The sequence below is a fragment of the Saccoglossus kowalevskii genome, chromosome 12 (genome assembly GCF_978046115.1).
Source record: "Saccoglossus kowalevskii chromosome 12, keSacKowa6.1, whole genome shotgun sequence".
Classification (NCBI taxonomy): domain Eukaryota; kingdom Metazoa; phylum Hemichordata; class Enteropneusta; family Harrimaniidae; genus Saccoglossus; species Saccoglossus kowalevskii.
This window is the reverse complement of record NC_140652.1, coordinates 8,111,411-8,117,602: the sequence shown is the minus strand read 5'-3', so window position 1 is coordinate 8,117,602 and position 6,192 is coordinate 8,111,411.

The window sequence follows — 6,192 nt, the reverse complement described above, 5'->3', positions numbered from 1 at the left end:
ATTTGGAACTAATTACCAGATAACCGTCGCGATTCTGACAGTTTATATTCATAGTTATTAATGTAGTGAACGATCAATCAAAAGATATGACGTATTCAGTACTTAGTGTGATTGGCTTTATGATTGAAGGTTACGCCCTAGAGTCTTTTTGCTGCTTTGTAATTGGTTAGAGTTGTGAAAATGAATAAAGAGAGTTTGAGTTGGTCTTGGCGAATACTCCACGACAGACGCAGTTGTGGTGCAGTCCTTGAGAGTCGAGAGGCAGTCCTGGAGAGTCTTGGGACGAGTGTTGACGCAGTCTAAGAGAGTCTTGGGTCAGCCTTGTGATAGTCTTGGGGACTTTTCCCCAGGGCGCTGTGTCTTATAGAGTGCTCGATTGACCGACTAAGATGAGAGCTGAAACGTATTTCTTTATGTGCGTCTTATTTGACTGTAAAGTATAAGTGACTTTCCCGATCCCGTACCTCAAGGGGACGCGATAGAGAGACGAGACGAGATTTCCCCCTGACAAGTGTGGAGAACCCAGAGAGAGATTTTCCCCCTGACAGTACTACTAAACAGAGCCAGGTCATCTGCATACAATAGGTAACACAATTTCAAAGCACACAGGTAAACTACAGTTTCATGACCTCGTTGAAAAGCTTTATGAAGATCATTAATGTAGAAACAAAATAAAAGAGGTGACTTTATGGTTTGTATAGTTGAATGTGGTTTAAATTGTTTAAATATGTCATGTAGTCAAGCCTGCCACACAATTTAGAACTCCCTAAATGCTTCAATACAATATATTTTTCATTTGTTCTATTTGTTGAATATTAAATATACTGGCTTCAACTGTACTTGAATCTGTGCAACCAATGGATGAAAATGATAATCGGGACAGCGTATCTCGTTTGCATGAACTTCAGACAATTTATATTCAATAATATAGGTATATGCATATAATTAAATTGCTCAACGTTGTAACATCGCTGCAGCCAAAGCAGAAATAACGGATTTGGACCCAAGGATTTAGTCAATGGTTGATGATCGGTAACCAAGTAAATTCTCTTCCATGAGAATATTGATGGAATTTCTTGAGTGCCTTTTTTTCATTCCGGGCATAGTTGATAGTGTTCTAAAACAAAGTCGATTGTTTTGTTTTTCTTACCATCAGGCATGATATGTGAAATTACCTCATTAACATCATAAGGAGAAGAGTTACAGGCAAGCTTCAATGATGAATCTTCGTGATAATGTGCAGACAACTGAACTACTTGCAACATTGGATTGACTGTAGCTTTGTAATCCCTGAATTCGTAAATTACCATTGGGTTCAGACACTTGCACTAATGGATATCAGTTTCTACCGCACCTTGCAAAGAATACGGTACTGGCCTTGACTTGAAGAACTTCATGGTTGCATCAGATTCAACATCCAACTCTAATCTGACGTATTTGATTGTTCTTTACTCGCCACGAATTATTAGTACTGCTCTAGTAACTATGCTTTCACTGTCTTGATTTTATAGGTAAGTTTTGGAAACGTATTTACCCCGAAAACCTTTCTTATTCGGCGGATGTTGTTTAAACAGACTGTTTTGAGCGACAACCAGCTGCGATATATACCCCTTTTCTTGAATTTTCGACTTTCTTGTTCTCTATACTAACACTGTATCCACATCGAAAACACGTGTTTGAGTTGAACTGCATGCATTGTCGCACCATTTCCACTCACGTCTAACTCGCGAGCTTGTTTACTGTCAGTTTCATAATTCTTCAATTTAAATTTCAAAAGCAAGTGCAAGAGCCGTTACATAAACGTTACCTGAACCATTTAATTACTCGGCGTATCCACCAAGTCCAATAGCAGCATAAGTTGAATCGAATTACACAAATGCAGATTCCTCCGATTTTATGCCGCAGTAATCTCGAACAGAACATTAGAGATCTATGAAACGAAAATAATATGTTCAATAATAATGCTAAACAGTTAGTCGTATGTCAGCCATCTCGGTATCCGATAGACAACTTCTTGTGTTACATTTACAACTAATGCAGGTTCATCTATTGTTATATTTATATAGCCCTTCTGCCTGGTTTCAAACATTCGTAGAGATATTTTAAAGTATCAGGCCAGTTAGGAATCTATAATAGAGCAAAATAGGCCAACACTTTATCGAACGAGTTTTTCCATTCTAACTTCAATGTCTCAGCAGCTCCGACATCACCAACCACATATGCAATATTGTCAGCGTTGTCTATCATATTCGGGTTGATGTCGATTGCTGAAATGGGTATAAAGAGAGATTATTATTTTGATGGGCAATACCATAAATTCGGGGGCAGAACTTGATTCAAAACTTTTTCTACAGAATGTGCAAGAAGTAAAAACCGTTTTAACAAAATGATAGAAAAATAACAAAGAACTAATAATAACAAATTTCAATCATACTACTAATTAAATAATCGTGAATAGTACTTCAAAAGTTCAAGGGGTAAAAAAGAAACTACAGTTATTGACAATCACAAGAAATTGCACTAGAAAAACAATCGTAGAGGGTGAAAGTGGAGACTTTCTAGACATTATATCTTGTTTCCAATGATGAGAATGGTGAATGACACTAACAGATTATATGTGTACTGAATATTCTCTATTGGAACTGTTATATCAATACACGAATATGGTGTGTATTGTATAATCTATATTATATTTGCGTAAGATGGCGTGGTGTCTTGATAGCTGGCATATAGAACATTAAGTCCAGGAATTGCGATAGATTTACAATAATACAATCATGTTTTAGACATTTCTAATTTTGACATCAGTCCTACATTTTCATTTCATTATTAATACCCCTTGTTATGTAACAATTATAACATTTGCATGATTTTCTGACAGTCACACGCATACTTTGACTTATTAAACTGGGCTCGATCATCATCATTCATTCGAAAGACCAATGGAAACGTGTCCCATTTACAGAGAGATTTGCTATATGTGAGGGTGTTTGGCTGATTCGCAAAGTTTGCTTCAATCAACGATGAATACATTTGAGTACATAAGGACATTGAGTCTGTCATTGGTCATGACTGGGCATATAGTCTACCTGAAGTTCGATAACTGTAGCATTTTAATTATTTTTCGGCTCTCTTCCATGTTTATTTTGTCGCGGATTTTACCATATAATCAAGCTATGGTTCTTAAGTCATTGCCGGCCATTGATGTTTATTTGTTACAATCAAAATACGTCAGAAAGTGAAATGAAGCTGAAATTCAGTTGCCTGTCGCAACGATTACCATTTGCGTAGTCAACCTTATGTTGAAAAAGAGCTATATAATCTATCGCAGGGGCTGTGGCACGAAATTTTGCATAGCGAGCGACATCTGCTCACCAACCTCGCGAAGAAGGCGCAACATTACTAGCGGGTCCGGGGGCATGCTCCCCCTTAAAAAATTGAAATCTAGACCCTCTCTGAAACGCTATTTCCTGCATTTTTAGGTGCAAATTTTGCTCACACAAAGGGTTTCAGCTTGATTTTGGAGGGGCGACGCCCCCCAACATTTTTTCGAGAGGGCGACCGCCCCTCTGCCCCCTTGCCGCCGCCACTGTATTGCGATGTTAATTATTTGTATTTTTACGAAACGTAAATCATTCGCCTACATGCTGCATGGGAAGGGGCGTATACTCCTGTGTTATTTCGAATTGGATTGAAAACCAAACCTATTAAATGGAATTCACACCTCCATTATTCCAAATTATGTGTAGAGGCAATTTATTAATAACTGTTTATGTGTTCCTTCTTGTTGTATAAAATCTAACCTCCCCAGATTAAATTACGCAATAAATAGATTTGAGGATTCAAGTGAAAAACAAATCCACACAACACATAAAATGTGTATCAGAGCCCTCCGCGGTGGTCTGACTGACATGTCGCCATTTCACTTATTTCATCTTATCGATGTCACCGACATTATTCCGACTATCGCTCGGCTGTCTATATGTAGACGTTTGTCTTGTATGCAAGTTACTGAATCACTAACAGTTTAAATGTCCCTAAATAAACCATAATATGTGCTTCTGTTCTGTTAAGGAGTTTCTACTCTGCTTACTAATCTGCGGGTTTTTTAGGATTAGACTTATTTTTCGTACTATTGCATAACTCCTTACGATTTCAATCCGGTCGCAATCCGGCAGTTTTGCTAATGACTTTGGGTTCTCGTGTTTAACAACAGCCGGATGCCGTAGTTGTACTAAACTAATTCGGCTTCATTCTTTTCAGAAATCTTTGTTAACAGGCAATACGTCATTGTAAAGGGCAACACTTACCGCAAGGTTAGAATACACTGACATTTACACGAGTTAGCCAGGTGATGCGTAGCCAGAACGTAAGGCGAGCTTACTCCTGATCGTTCCGACTTTAATAATAAGTATTTTGCAATTCAAACTGACTGACAACGACAAAACAATACATTGAGTTATTACCAGCTTCATTTCGTGGTTAATTTTCAAACCATCAAACCAAAAATACCATCGACTGTCATTCATTGAAAAATGGGTAAATGGACCGAATTTGATGGGTCATGCGAAGTCTGGTGATCCCGATTTATTTTAAATAATCCATCACTGGGACATAAAGGATGGTTTTCGTACTTTTTGGTCTGTTGTCGTCTGGTCTAGACGCACACTTTTCTAGACGACCGGCGAATACTGTAAAATACTTTATTTTAGCTGGAATTAATTTTCACTGAAAAGACTTTTTGGTTGTTTGTATGGAATTTATCTCACTGATTTTTGGCGAGTTGAATGTAAAATATAGACAGACACAGACATTAAGATTACTTTCGTTGACCTCGTGCCGAGACGTAGTTAAAAGGTGTAGAGCAGTGAATGTTTCTTTATCTGTGCAGTGAACGGACCACCAATTAATTTTATCAAAGATAGCCGCCATCAGAACTCATCGGAAAGAAAAAAACAGTTGTCAAGCACATATAAAACTGTAATTGGCCGCGATTCTAATATAGACTGACCCCAGAGAAGACGAGAAAGAAATGGGACAATGAGAGACACCCCAAAATAAAAATTGTCAAATCTTGTGTTATGATAAACAAGCAAATGCAAATTGAGTAATGGTCCACACTGGCACTTTGAATAGCCAATTTACGCATAAATATATGCAAATTACTTTTGTAAATGCTCGCGCGTGTTAAATCATCAGACATAGTATTACGGATAATTTGAATAATAATCGAACTAATTAACACATCAATATACTCTATTGTTGCTTGACAGTACGGTCGTACTATTACAGTATCGTGGGATGGTATGTATTCTAAAATTGCCGTGTATATTGGGCCACCTGACAACCAGTATTTATAAATACACTAACAATGGCTATGTGACAGTACTACTTTTTATTTTAATGAGATTTTTAATAATTCACAGAAACATTTTAAAGCATTCTATCATGACCACAGTCAACGATGTATGTATGAAATAATGAAGCAGTTAACGATGCTAATTTAAATGGCAGAGAAAATCAAGTAAGATGTGTTGTACATGTGCAGATACTCTAAAATAAGTAGTAAAGCAAGTCGCTAGGGCAAGGAAGAGTTGGTAGATCTCAAATGAGATATGACACGAACCCATTTCCAATATTCGGTATTCAGGTGTACAATATAAACACTGAACATCGCAGAATAAAAGAAACTGGGAAATAATTGTAAGAAGAAGCCACTTTCCCGGGAATTACCGATAATACGAAATTGTTATCTGCCTTGTCAGAATATTTCATTCGAAATTTTAATTCGGTTATTTGTAGGTAATTTTACCTGTTTTGTTCTAATAGTTTATTTGTATAGTACTTACGTGTGATATACTTGGAGTGTTTCCATTGGTATTTTTTTTAGAATAAATTAATGAGTGACACATTAACGAATACTATGCTTCTATATATTTTATCATTGACAGGACGCATCGAACCACTCCCCCCCGCCCTCTTTCACCTTCTCGTCCATTGATGCTCCCGCCGTACTAGCTCTTCGTGCACATTTTGCGGCATTTTCGCAATCATCTCATATTAAGGAAATATATTTAATAAAAGTTGGGTACTTACTGTTAACATGTTAGGGTGGGCTACTTGTAGTTGGTGTTATTTATGTTCGTGCTAATAAAAAATAAACAAAAACAAACACAAACAAACAGAAAACAA